The sequence below is a fragment of the Prunus avium genome, chromosome 8, assembly GCF_965620075.1.
Source record: "Prunus avium chromosome 8, drPruAviu1.hap1.1, whole genome shotgun sequence".
Taxonomy (NCBI): Eukaryota; Viridiplantae; Streptophyta; class Magnoliopsida; order Rosales; family Rosaceae; genus Prunus; species Prunus avium.
Genome location: NC_142291.1, coordinates 5,105,315 through 5,120,758, shown reverse-complemented (window position 1 = coordinate 5,120,758; position 15,444 = coordinate 5,105,315). Strand labels below are relative to the sequence as shown.

General features: G+C 34.9%; 1 pseudogene; it reads right to left on the bottom strand.

The window, feature by feature from the left end:
- LOC148291193 (uncharacterized) overlaps positions 1-13,467 on the bottom strand; it is a 104,410-nt pseudogene extending 90,943 nt beyond the window's left edge.
- Between the last annotated feature and the right edge of the window lie 1,977 nt (positions 13,468-15,444).

The following is a 15,444-nucleotide window of genomic DNA, read 5'->3' as shown; positions in this document are numbered from 1 at the left end:
CGCGCTTCCGCGCTTGCGAAAGGCATTTTTTTTAAAATTTTAAAATTTATTTTAGAATTAAAAAAGATAATGGGTAGTTGTGTTCCATAAAAATAGGATCTATTATCTGATTTTTCTTTTAATTTTAATTTTATTTAAATATGAAAAAGCGTGAATTTACCATATTATCCTTATTTAATTAATAAATTGAATTCTTAATGTTTGCATTAACAAAGGGCATATTTGGGGTTTTTGAATGTTTCACCATTCTCTGCCTTTTGCTTTATATATATAGATTACTCGGGTCCTTAGTTAATTAAACATATCAACTACAAATTAATTAAACAACATTGGACTTGATATCTAATCAATACATATGACATATACGCTTCTCTTATAATCAAAGCAAAACATTTCTTCACATATAAAATAATAAGTTGTTTAAAGATGAAAAGTTCAAGTGGACTTTGTGGAGTTGGACACTTTTTGCCATCCGCCTTTCATATTGTTTGGATGTTTGATTGATTAATGTTTTCAAATAGTTTATAATTTCTTGCCTCTAATTATATTTTTAATGTTTATAATTTGAATTATCTAGTGGAAAAAAAAAAATTCAAGCGAAAAAAATTCAAATTAAATGGGTTGGTTCTTGGGCCCGAGTATGGCACGAGCACGAGCACGGGCACGTCATGAGCACGAGCACGGGCACGGCACGAGCCCGGCCCGGCCCGTTTAAATATGGACATGGGCTTTGGGCCGGGCCGGGATTAATGATTTTATTAAATGGGCCGGCACGGCACGGCCCGATAAATTAAATCGCCCGGCCCGGCACGGCACGAAAATATTAAAAGCACGAGTTTAAATGGGACGGGCCGGCCCGCACGGCCCGTTTGACACCTCTAGATGTGAATACGGCGACACGATATGACACAATATATGGTAAATCTTCAAAAATTATGATACGATATGTCATGAATACGATAATTAAAATATAATAATAACAATATATATAATTTAAAACATATTTTAAATAACATAAAATTTCAAATTTCAAATTTAAACTCTAGAAAAATAAAATAAAAACAGAAGTCTCAATCAACTACAATATTTGTAATGTCTTCCCAAATAAATAAAGCAACCTCCAATGATGGTTTATTAAGAGAAAGGTTAGTAATTTCAAGCATCCCAACACCTTCTTCACCCAAGCTATCAAATCCATCTCCTCCAACATCTCACACTTGAGTAACACCTTCTTTGTAGCTTGAGCTCTTCCTTGATAAAAGACGAAGATTATTATGAACAAATACTAAATCTTCAGCTATTTGGGGTGTTAACTTGTTTCTTCTTAAAGAGTGAATGAAACTATATGTACTCCAATTTCTTTCACAACACGAAGAGAAACAAGATTATCCAAGTAGCTTCAAAGCTATGGATTGGAGAGTTGGTGTTGAAGCTCCATGAACAATCCACCACACCATTGGTTCCATGTGAAACCTATCATTCATAGCATCAATAGCTCCAAAGTCATCTAAGAACATTGAAAAAGAGGCATACTCCACAATGATATCTCTTCTAGCCCAATCATCCAAAAAGTATTTCTCAAGACACTTTTTTCTTTCCCTTGTAATCTCAGCATCTTGGTGTGGAGCAACACGGCTAAGATCCTCTTATAGCCATTCTGGACTATAAAACCTAAAACTAAAGTGTGATATTATTTTATAAAATCATCACAATATGAAAAGTAAATTTTAAATACTTTAAAAGGAAAGAAGCACATAATACTTACCTAGGATTTAAAGAATGTGCCAAACAATGGAGTGGTGTGCTACTCTTAGTCTACTCTTAGTCCATCACTCCACTAAAATGTGATAGACCACATCAAAGAAGTTGCTTTGTTCATGTAGTTGCTTGTGCTCTATCCTATAGATAGTTGCCTTCACCTTCTGTATTATGGTATCCCACTACTCATAAATCAAGTGAAGAAAAGGTTTATCTATGTCAGCCATCCTAATCATCTCATATATAGAAGTTGTAAAGGAAAATATATAATCAATCTCATCCCAAAAGTATTCATCCAATATCATTTCCTTCACTGCTCTTGCTTTGCCAACATCATCCTCTTTATATAAAGACCAGTTTGGACTAATCACCATTTGTTGTAGACATTCCTTTACTTCCTTAAATCTTCTCATCTTCACAAGTGTAGAGCGAAACCTTGTTTCAGCAATAGAGAGCATCTTCAATTTGTAATGGTCGTTATACATAGCCAATCTGATATTATGGTTCACAATTTAAAAAAAAAAATTATGAACCAAACATCATGAACAATGTCTAAATTCCAACTACATTTATCATACCAATCATCATTTTGTTTTGGTGAACATATGCTCTTCAAACCAAGATTGAGAGTGTGAACCACATATGGTGTCCAAAAGATATTGGGATGTCTAGCCTCAACAAGTAATCCAGCAGCTCTACAAACTGGCACATTGTCAGTGATTACTTGAACCACATTTTGATAACCAATTTCCTTAATAGAGTCGATAAGAAAGTTGGCAATACAATGTTTGTCCTTATACTCTCTGTCACAATTAATTCCCTTCAAGAACATAAGCTTGCTCTCACAAGTTGCCATAATGTTAATAAGTGGTCTTCTTTGCGAATATGTCCACCCATCATTACACACACTTACACCGTTAGTGCTCTATGTACCCTTGATTGGTTGTATACACCGCTCAATGTGGCTCTTCTCTTGTTGCAAAAGAGTAGTGTTAGAAATGTGCCCTAAGAGCCAATACATTTGATGTAATCTCCTTAGAATACATTTCGTATATGATAAATAAAGGGCAATATTATTTTGTTATCTTTTATGTCGCATAAAGAAACAAAAGTCCAGGGTATACTAAATAAGAGATAAAGTAATCTAAAGAAGTTTAGATTCGGGAGACCTTTAATCTCTAACTGTAGTATCCCAAAATGTTCCTAATCATAGGGTTATCAAATGGGCATTGATAAACCGTCAAGATTGGCACATACTATGTATGCTCAATAATGAGGATGGTTGGTCTCAAACCATTTGTGTAGTTGACACTAATACAAGTATGTGGGTGCTCATTAGTGAATGAGTACACTGAACGCGATCAACCGCAGTTCTCGTATGGAGTATTTATCTATATGTCAAACGAGAACTTATAGTTGCAATAATGCAAATTAGTCCTTAGACCTGAGGCATCATGATTGTCTTGTGATGCGTTATTGATCTTTGATAGCTCACAAAGGCAAGTCGTAAAAGATTTTCCTTATGTGTTATTAGGATCTCTTAATTCATCATGGAGACATGTGAATGTACAATAAGGAATCTCTACCTTTGATAAGAAAAGGAGAATGTTTCAAGATATGATTCAGTGAATCTTCGGCCGAAGTACTTGAACATGATTTAGAAAGTGTTTTAATTATGTTCTATTGAATCATATGAGGTTAATCATATTAGGGGTTTGACATTATCAATCTGTACCCTAATAATATGATTGGAAACATTGTATAAGAGAAGGATCGTATTGCATTTCAATTCCAACTGAATAGGTTCTTCATCTATTCTAATTAGCTTGGGTAGTCATGATATATTGCTAGATGTCACTCTTGACTTATGGAAGTCCTAGGATTGATTGTGATCGATCCAAATAAAGGAAGAATTAAAAGGGGGTTTTAATTCCAGTTGGTTAGAAAGAGTTCTAATGTTTTCCCACTGCCTTGCTAAATTAGAACCTAATGGATCGCACACCTTAAATGGTTAACTTTGAGTAATACAAATGAGAATGAGGAAATCAATTTGATTGATTTGATGTGGATGATTTACTACGTGTAAAAATATATTTGGGCCTCGGTAATAGTTAATGAGAAGCCCAAATGGTTGGGTATCAAGCCCATGGACTTAAGACACCTAAATTATGGCTTAAGTGTCATAAGGCCCAATTTTGGAAGCCCAATGGGGTTTGGCCGAAAATGCTTAAGTAAAGGTGTATGGGAATTGTTTCCATAAGCTAATTAACACAACAAACACAATCCAACATCAACCAAATAGGTTTGGGAGATCAAAGAGAGATAGTTGTGAGTTTTCAAGAGTGAAACACTATCTTCTTTCAAAGGGGTTTAGATTGAAACCAATCTTGAGAATCTTGCACTAGCATCCAAGTATTCTCAAGATACTTCTTCTCATCTCAAGGTTCCATTGGTGTGGAGACTTAGAGGCCATATACTTTTGTGGCTCACAAGGAGGAGAAAGATCAAGAGAAGATCAACAAAGGGAAATCATCAAGAGAAGACCAAAACACAACTTGGTTCATATTATAGCTTCAAGGGTAATTAGAACTTATCCTTTCTCTTGAATTTTCATTTATGAAAAACATATCAATGTTCATGGCTTAAGATACTTGGAAGAAGTTTTGTTTTGAATTTAAACAACCACAATATTCTTCCGCTGCGATTAATTTGATTAATAGTATGTTTAATGTTCAAAAGAACTTCTTAAAAATGTTTTAAAACCAACAATTGGTATCAGAGCCATAGGTCATGAACTTGATATATTTCTAGGGTTTAGAGATGCATATGTGGGTTGTGAATTCATTTAAAAGTATAATAGTTATACTTGATTTATTTTGATTTGATTGAATAAAAATCAAATGGAGTGAAAGGGGTTGTTTGGGATTTTGAATTTCCGGATTTGTGTTTTGATGATTGATGCTCTCTTTGAATGCATATATGTATGTATAAACATTAGAGCATAGTTGCATTAAAACCCCCATGATTTTAACTTCATGAAATATATGATATTAAGAACATGAGATGGTTAAAATGGAATATGGATTTTTCCGGAAATAGCATGAACATTCATATAAGTTCATATGCATGTTCTTGGTGTTCTTGATGTTCTTGTTATGGGATCCTTTTGATCCATAAGTTAGGTGGCTAATCTTGATGATTGTGTTTAGTGGAATTTTCCACCAAAATAGGTCAAAAGATGATGATGGTGTTTTATTATAAAATTAAAAGTTTTTCAAAAATGTTTCCACTCAATAAACATTTACCCACCACACTAAAATTAATAAGATTACTTTGGTGAGTGTGTGGGGCTTTCTAGGTATAAATGTTGGTGATTTGATATAAAATGCAAAAGTTGATCAATTTATTCATATCACTAATTATTTACCTACCACACTAAAATTATTTTTGATTACTTTGGTGAGTGTGGTTGGCCTACCTAGTCACATTCATGATTATTCACCTTGTTGGAATAATCATGATCACCACTTTGTGTTAAACAAATGCATGCTTTAACCCCACACCTTAGTGGATCAACATTTGATCCATTATTAATTGATGAATAATTTTGGACTTGCAATATATGATAAGTGTAACTATGTCCAAAAGATTTCCACAATTACTTTTGCTATTGTAGTAAAACGTTTTCACTCCATGGTAAATTTATTTTGAATATGGTTACCACTTGAATTAAACCCACATATGTATGCAACCCAAGAGCATGTTTTTACATTGCTAGTTTAATTGTTTAAAGCGTTTAAATAATTAAAGGATGGTTATGGACTTAGACCAAACAATTGAGCTATGTGATTGGCCGCTTATTGGATATGTATTCGATTTTGATTGGCTATGTATTAATGAAATGGCTTTCATGCCTAATTTATTTGGCTATGTAATAATGAAATGGCTTTCATGCCTAATTTATTGTTATGCGCGCGTAATTAAAATGAATCACCTTCCAAGACCATGATCCAACATGGTGGCTCGTGTTGGATCAACAAGAAAGTCCATAATCATCCTATAAGCCCAATGCAATTGGAATGTTCGGTAATGACAATAATTAACCAATTAGTAGCACCATGTATTCTCGCTATCTTAAGCAAATGGTTTCTAAAATAATTAGTGGGAGTATTATGTGCTACTAATATGTTGCATTGGGAACCATTTAATGAGATTAGATAGGTAATTTTAACAGGATTAAAATTGGATTAAAATGAGACCAAATTAACTACCCTCAAAGCAATATTAAGTTGACAAGCGAAATGGCATTTTGAATGCTATTTTGTGGCCTTCCACCGTGGTAGTCTCTTATTGGGTGGCACATTTACACTTTGTTGTACCTCAGTGAGGCAACATCCAGTACTTGTAACCATCCAAGGGAAGCCTATTACACATACTTGATGTAGTGCGGATAGATAACGAGTGTGGCCAACAAATCGTTAGTTTGAGGTCATGCTTGAAACCCTATACCCACAAGCATGGTGGGAATAACTTAACTAAGACGAACGAAACCAACAAACTGTTAGGTTGAGGTCTAGTTCTCTAGAGGCCATAGTGATGGGTATTCACATGAATGATGTGATTGGATAAGAGTATCCTCTCATTAGTAAGATAGCAATCCAACAAACTGTTAGGTTGAGGAAAACTATTTGAAATTGAGACTCCCATCCCCACTAAGAGTTTCAACGGAAACTCTCGGATTTCAAGAGGGATATGAAATTTGCCAAAAATAGTGGGAGCTACCATCATGACTTAAAGACCCTAAGTTTTTGGTAGAAGATTAATCTAAACTAAAATTTGTTTACGTTGTTGCAGAATTTTCAAATGGCCGTTAAAAACCCAATCTCATCGATACTTAACAATTACATCCTTGATGGCACGAACTATCCGGGTTGGCTTCGCAAAATGAAACTTGTCCTTAAAATGGATGAGATTGATTATGTGTTGACACAAGCCCCACCACATATTGCTCCTGACGAAGAAGCTACTCAGGAAGAGATAACTGCTTATGAGAAGCATGTTAAGGATGATAGTAGAGGTAAATGTTACTTACTAGCATCCATGAATGATGAGCTACTTAAACAACATGAAGATATGGATGATTGTGCTTCCATATTGCTTCACCTTAAAGAGCTTTATGGTGAAGCTACTCGTAGCTTGCGATTCAATACAATATGTGAACTTGTCAACACAAAGATGACAAGAGGGACTCCGGTTAATCTGCATGGTCTCAAGATAATATCATTGCTTGAGAAATTGGAAAAATTGGATTGTCCATTTAATGCTGAAGTTCAACAAGATTTTTTTCTTTCGTCCCTCTCATCAGATTTTTCCCAATTTGTTATGAACTATAATATGGGAGTTATCTCAAGTAAGGAATTGGGAGTAATTGGGAAAAATCTGATGAGAGGGACGAAAGAAAAAAATCTTGTTGAACTTCAGCATTAAATGGACAATCCAATTTTTCCAATTTCTCAAGCAATGATATTATCTTGAGACCATGCAGATTAACCGGAGTCCCTCTTGTCATCTTTGTGTTGACAAGTTCACATATTGTATTGAATCGCAAGCTACGAGTAGCTTCACCATAAAGCTCTTTAAGGTGAAGCAATATGGAAGCACAATCATCCATATCTTCATGTTGTTTAAGTAGCTCATCATTCATGGATGCTAGTAAGTAACATTTACCTCTACTATCATCCTTAACATGCTTCTCATAAGCAGTTATCTCTTCCTGAGTAGCTTCTTCGTCAGGAGCAATATGTGGTGGGGCTTGTGTCAACACATAATCAATCTCATCCATTTTAAGGACAAGTTTCATTTTGCGAAGCCAACCCGGATAGTTCGTGCCATCAAGGATGTAATTGTTAAGTATCGATGAGATTGGGTTTTTAACGGCCATTTGAAAATTCTGCAACAACGTAAACAAATTTTAGTTTAGATTAATCTTCTACCAAAAACTTAGGGTCTTTAAGTCATGATGGTAGCTCCCACTATTTTTGGCAAATTTCATATCCCTCTTGAAATCCGAGAGTTTCCGTTGAAACTCTTAGTGGGGATGGGAGTCTCAATTTCAAATAGTTTTCCTCAACCTAACAGTTTGTTGGATTGCTATCTTACTAATGAGAGGATACTCTTATCCAATCACATCATTCATGTGAATACCCATCACTATGGCCTCTAGAGAACTAGACCTCAACCTAACAGTTTGTTGGTTTCGTTCGTCTTAGTTAAGTTATTCCCACCATGCTTGTGGGTATAGGGTTTCAAGCATGACCTCAAACTAACGATTTGTTGGCCACACTCGTTATCTATCCGCACTACATCAAGTATGTGTAATAGGCTTCCCTTGGATGGTTACAAGTACTGGATGTTGCCTCACTGAGGTACAACAAAGTGTAAATGTGCCACCCAATAAGAGACTACCACGGTGGAAGGCCACAAAATAGCATTCAAAATGCCATTTCGCTTGTCAACTTAATATTGCTTTGAGGGTAGTTAATTTGGTCTCATTTTAATCCAATTTTAATCCTGTTAAAATTACCTATCTAATCTCATTAAATGGTTCCCAATGCAACATATTAGTAGCACATAATACTCCCACTAATTATTTTAGAAACCATTTGCTTAAGATAGCGAGAATACATGGTGCTACTAATTGGTTAATTATTGTCATTACCGAACATTCCAATTGCATTGGGCTTATAGGATGATTATGGACTTTCTTGTTGATCCAACACGAGCCACCATGTTGGATCATGGTCTTGGAAGGTGATTCATTTTAATTACGCGCGCATAACAATAAATTAGGCATGAAAGCCATTTCATTATTACATAGCCAAATAAATTAGGCATGAAAGCCATTTCATTAATACATAGCCAATCAAAATCGAATACATATCCAATAAGCGGCCAATCACATAGCTCAATTGTTTGGTCTAAGTCCATAACCATCCTTTAATTATTTAAACGCTTTAAACAATTAAACTAGCAATGTAAAAACATGCTCTTGGGTTGCATACATATGTGGGTTTAATTCAAGTGGTAACCATATTCAAAATAAATTTACCATGGAGTGAAAACGTTTTACTACAATAGCAAAAGTAATTGTGGAAATCTTTTGGACATAGTTACACTTATCATATATTGCAAGTCCAAAATTATTCATCAATTAATAATGGATCAAATGTTGATCCACTAAGGTGTGGGGTTAAAGCATGCATTTGTTTAACACAAAGTGGTGATCATGATTATTCCAACAAGGTGAATAATCATGAATGTGACTAGGTAGGCCAACCACACTCACCAAAGTAATCAAAAATAATTTTAGTGTGGTAGGTAAATAATTAGTGATATGAATAAATTGATCAACTTTTGCATTTTATATCAAATCACCAACATTTATACCTAGAAAGCCCCACACACTCACCAAAGTAATCTTATTAATTTTAGTGTGGTGGGTAAATGTTTATTGAGTGGAAACATTTTTGAAAAACTTTTAATTTTATAATAAAACACCATCATCATCTTTTGACCTATTTTGGTGGAAAATTCCACTAAACACAATCATCAAGATTAGCCACCTAACTTATGGATCAAAAGGATCCCATAACAAGAACATCAAGAACACCAAGAACATGCATATGAACTTATATGAATGTTCATGCTATTTCCGGAAAAATCCATATTCCATTTTAACCATCTCATGTTCTTAATATCATATATTTCATGAAGTTAAAATCATGGGGGTTTTAATGCAACTATGCTCTAATGTTTATACATACATATATGCATTCAAAGAGAGCATCAATCATCAAAACACAAATCCGGAAATTCAAAATCCCAAACAACCCCTTTCACTCCATTTGATTTTTATTCAATCAAATCAAAATAAATCAAGTATAACTATTATACTTTTAAATGAATTCACAACCCACATATGCATCTCTAAACCCTAGAAACATATCAAGTTCATGACCTATGGCTCTGATACCAATTGTTGGTTTTAAAACATTTTTAAGAAGTTCTTTTGAACATTAAACATACAATTAATCAAATTAATCGCAGCGGAAGAATATGGTGGTTGTTTAAATTCAAAACAAAACTTCTTCCAAGTATCTTAAGCCATGAACATTGATATGTTTTTCATAAATGAAAATTCAAGAGAAAGGATAAGTTCTAATTACCCTTGAAGCTATAATATGAACCAAGTTGTGTTTTGGTCTTCTCTTGATGATTTCCCTTTGTTGATCTTCTCTTGATCTTTCTCCTCCTTGTGAGCCACAAAAGTATATGGCATCTAAGTCTCCACACCAATGGAACCTTGAGATGAGAAGAAGTATCTTGAGAATACTTGGATGCTAGTGCAAGATTCTCAAGATTGGTTTCAATCTAAACCCCTTTGAAAGAAGATAGTGTTTCACTCTTGAAAACTCACAACTATCTCTCTTTGATCTCCCAAACCTATTTGGTTGATGTTGGATTGTGTTTGTTGTGTTAATTAGCTTATGGAAACAATTCTCATACACCTTTACTTAAGCATTTTCGGCCAAACCCCATTGGGCTTCCAAAATTGGGCCTTATGACACTTAAGCCATAATTTAGGTGTCTTAAGTCCATGGGCTTGATACCCAACCATTTGGGCTTCTCATTAACTATTACCGAGGCCCAAATATATTTTTACACGTAGTAAATCATCCACATCAAATCAATCAAATTGATTTCCTCATTCTCATTTGTATTACTCAAAGTTAACCATTTAAGGTATGCGATCCATTAGGTTCTAATTTAGCAAGTGATCGGTTCATAATTGTATATCATTTTGTACCCTTCTAGCTTATGATTTGGTTACGTTTATGAGTTAAACTTGTGCTTTTAATCCTTTTTGTGTTTATCTTTCAGTTCATTGAGCTTTAGGTAATAATGATGGCTTTAGAGAGCATAATTCATGCAATTCAAGCATGTTAAAGCCTAATTTGGATGAATGGATGAAGAGCTTAAAGACAAACTCATTTTGGCTACAGCCCCCTGCCAGTCCAGTTCCGTAGGTCATATTGCAAGCTTTGTTTCAACAACCTACATAGCTCGAATGAGGCCACATTCTTCATGAAAGGTGTTCCAATTGGTGTGTACTATAACATATCCAAAATTCAGCCCCATTGGATAAAGCTGGAGTCCGTTACCTAGCAAACACAGAACCATGCTCAGGATGGATCTTATCAGCGCGGAAAATGAGTTAGCAATTTGTTTCGGCCTTAACTTCTTCCTCCGACCTTGGATTGGCCCAAATAACATATGGCTGGAAAGAAGACATTCTGAACTTCAATTTCGAGTGCTTAAAGTCCTAATTTGATTAAGGAAAGCCCAAGTTGTAAGCCCTTGAAGTTGCTGGTCATGCTGACCTCAGCATGTGCTGGTTGGATGCTTGGTCATGGTGAGCTAGGTATGAGCTATCATTTCTGGTTGGAAGCTTGGTCATGGTGACATGAAGATGAGCTAGGGCTGCTGGTGGGATCTATTGGTGAAGTGCATCAACCAATTCAAGATTTTCTAATACAAGTGCATCACCCAATTTAGATTTTCTAATACAAGTGCATCAACCATTTCAGATTTTATAAAACAAGTGTTGTATGCATTAGCCATATTGAATTCAGATTTTCACTTCCCCTAGGCCTATAAATAGGGAAGTTCTCTAAGCTTGTAAACACACCCCAAGGGAGGAAGCTCTCAAACACTTCTCTAGAGCTCCCTTCCCTTCTCTTCCTCAAATTCTCTTAGTTTCATTTTCTAGTTTTCAATTGTAGTAATGAAATATTTGTGCTGAAATTCTCCTTAAGTTTTTCTTAGTTCCACTTTACTTTTCATTATGTAAATTCTTTTCTTTAGTTTCAAGTTTGATTAGTTTCCAAGTTTCAATTATGGTTTTTGTTCTTATTCATTATGCTTATAAGTTAATATGCTAGTTTGAATGATTGATCACCATTTAGGCTTGCATGTTAGCTATCTTGGTTTGAATTAAGAGTAGACACCATGCTTTAATTAATTCGAATTGAACTATGAATAGGACGAGTATGTATGGACATTCGACAACAGGGATTAGATACATGCTTGGTTGTTTAAATTGTTCTTCAATGCTTAATGGGTTCCTAATGCTTAATTTTAGGTTAGACAACAAATGATCAAATTAGGGAATTAGGAACACAAGGTTATGACCACACACCATGGCTTAATCATACTTAGGTAGAACCAATCCATTAATCTAATTGAACTTGGGAACTTATCTGCTTGAGTTAGTTATTTCTTTCTTCCTTGTTTTATTTATTTCCTTTCTTTTTCATTTCTGTTTTGTGTAGGAAAAATGAATTGGATCATTCAATCACCAATCCTCGTGGGATCGACCTCGCACTTACATATGCTATACTACCAAACGGCTCGTGCACTTGCGAGTATCACAAGTTGAGGATGCAACTGAATTCATTTTGGTGCAGCTGTATCTACACAACAGCAAGGCAGTGGGAAAACATTAGAACTCTTTCTAACCAACTGGAATTAAAACCCCCTTTTAATTCTTCCTTTATTTGGATCGATCACAATCAATCCTAGGACTTCCACAAGCCAAGAGTGACATCTAGCAATATATCATGACTACCCAAGCTAATTAGAATAGATGAAGAACCTATTCAGTTGGAATTGCAATGCAATACGATCCTTCTCTTATACAATGTTTCCAATCATATTATTAGGGTACGGATTGATAATGTCAAACCCCTAATATGATTAACCTCATATGATTCAATAGAACATAATTAAAACACTTTCTAAATCATGTTCAAGTACTTCGGCCGAAGATTCACTGAATCATATCTTGAAACATTCTCCTTTTCTTATCAAAGGTAGAGATTCCTTATTGTACATTCACATGTCTCCATGATGAATTAAGAGATCCCAATAACACATAAGGAAAATCTTTTACGACTTGCCTTTGTGAGCTATCAAAGATCAATAACGCATCACAAGACAACCATGATGCCTCAGGTCTAAGGACTAATTTGCATTATTGCAACTATAAGTTCTCGTTTGACATATAGATAAATACTCCATACGAGAACTGCGGTTGATCGCGTTCAGTGTACTCATTCACTAATGAGCACCCACATACTTGTATTAGTGTCAACTACACAAATGGTTGGAGACCAACCATCCTCATTATTGAGCATACATAGTATGTGCCAATCTTGACGGTTTATCAATGCCCATTTGATAACCCTATGATTAGGAACATTTTGGGATACTACAGTTAGAGATTAAAGGTCTCCCGAATCTAAACTTCTTTAGATTACTTTATCTCTTATTTAGTATACCCTGGACTTTTGTTTCTTTATGTGACATAAAAGATAACAAAATAATATTGCCCTTTATTTATCATATACGAAATGTATTCTAAGGAGATTACATCAAATGTATTGGCTCTTAGGGCACATTTCTAACACTTCTCTTGTTGCAAAAGAGTAGTTCTTAGTGCATTGTAACCTGGTGGAACATATCCTGGAAGCGCATAAGCATGAAGATAGGAGTTTCGATAATTCCTTGCAAGGTGAAAGGACAATTCACCTGTATAAACATCCTTGCAACTTCAGCATCACATTGAAAAGCTAGATCAAGGGGGCCCATTGATTCCCTTTCTTTTCTTTTGCTCAACATTAGACATAGAAGAACAAAGTAAAGAACCAGTATTAGGAAAAGACACTTTTCTTGGAGCTACACTTTTCAATCGGTATTCATATTCTCTCACAAGTTTTTTCATTTCCGTAAAAACTTCATCAGTAACCTTTTTGCAAGGTGCAATCCCATTTCCCAACATTTTCTACAAATGAAACTTGACTCTAGAGTAGGAGCCTTTGTAAGTACTATGACAATAATTGCATTCGAACATAGTATTTCCTCCTCATTTTCCTTACTTGTGAAGCCTTTTAATATACTTTCACAATAGAGCATGATCATCTACCTCGATTTCAGTATTCTCAGTATGATTAATATTAGCACTTGCATTATTATCTGGATGACTCATATTCCTAAACACAAAGAAAAGTCAACGTATTGAATATAATATTATTAAATTGCCTAAACACAACTTCTTTTTTTTATAAACAAAAGTGCTCTTCACGTGGGGTGGGAGATTTCTTTCAATGACTTGTTGTTTTTTTGCAAGTTCTTATGTAATATATATTATATTTGGTTATAATATTAATACTTTTGATTATAATAATATTATTATTTCTAGGGTGAGAGCGTGAGAGTATTCTAAACAAAAGGATAAGACCAAAAGAGAGAGAGAGAGAGAGAGAGAGAGAGAGAGAGAGAGAGAACATACCCGACGATGAAGAAGAAAAAACAGAAAATTCACGAAAAATCCACCACAGGCACACCAGATTAATTTAAGAATCAAAATATATGAGAGATATTTGATTTAAGGTATGGATGAAGAAGAAGAATTGATGAGTGGGCGGCACTAAGATTTTTTATTTATATAGAAGAAGAAGATATGCATGAGACATTTCCTTGGTTTCAAAACAGGTAAGGACAACCTTCCGTGTTTTTCAAGACTTCAAATCTGTGCCGACTTTAATTTTCCCTCTCATAGCCAAAATTAGACCTAAAACGTATCCTAAAAATAGAATACCCATACCTGTAATGTCATATATGTGTATCCTTTCATCGTTGACTGTATCCATTGACTCGGATACGTATCCATCGTGTATCTGCACGTGTCCAATGTGTATCATATCCCCCAGCCTATCAGACATGGGGTATGCACCTCAACCATCGTATCTATGCTTCATAGATTTCTAGACATTGAATGGAAATAATACATGCATGACTTTTCTTTATAAAAAAAACCCTAGCCCCTTTCTCCCAAAAAAAAAACATTCCTAGAGTCGTTTTCACTTTGAGGGGGGCGGAATCCATTGTTCTTCCTCCCCTCTTCCCTATTCTCTTCCTCCCTTCACTTCTTCCCCCATTTTCAAAGTCAAATGGTTTTCCTTATTTCTCTTCGTTTTCTTATGATTTTCATCTAACTATCACAGGCGGCTGCTTCTCGGCGTCGGATCTCCATCTACGTTTTGGCGTCGGATCTCCACCACTATCCTTTTTGCGGTTTCTTAATGTTTGGAATAAGTTGCAGAGACTCTTTGGGTTCTCTGCGTAGTTTTCACCTCTTCTTTTATCAGAACTTTTCATCTCTCCCTTAGAGCTTTTCATCTCTCCTTTATGAGAGTTTTATTTGTATTGCTATGGCTTGGTTTTTTTTCAAGTTTTATATCTTTTTAATTATTCTAAGTTTCCAATCTTAGTTGGGATGCCTATGCCAGAGTTTCTCCGATCTTACGTGATCGTTAGTAGAGGCACACCAGATAATCTTAATTTTGATGTTAGATCGCTCCGTTATTGTAATGACCCTTTTGTGGTTAGTTTTCATTGGTCATTTGTGGCTAGTGTCTTTTTCGGCTGAATTATGAATGCAAACATAAAATTTCTAAATTTAAAAAAAGATAGATGAGAAACCTAAATTTACAAACAAAACTATATATACATACATTTACGTACTACTTTAAAGTCTTGTGACAACTAATTTTATTTTTTTTTGGC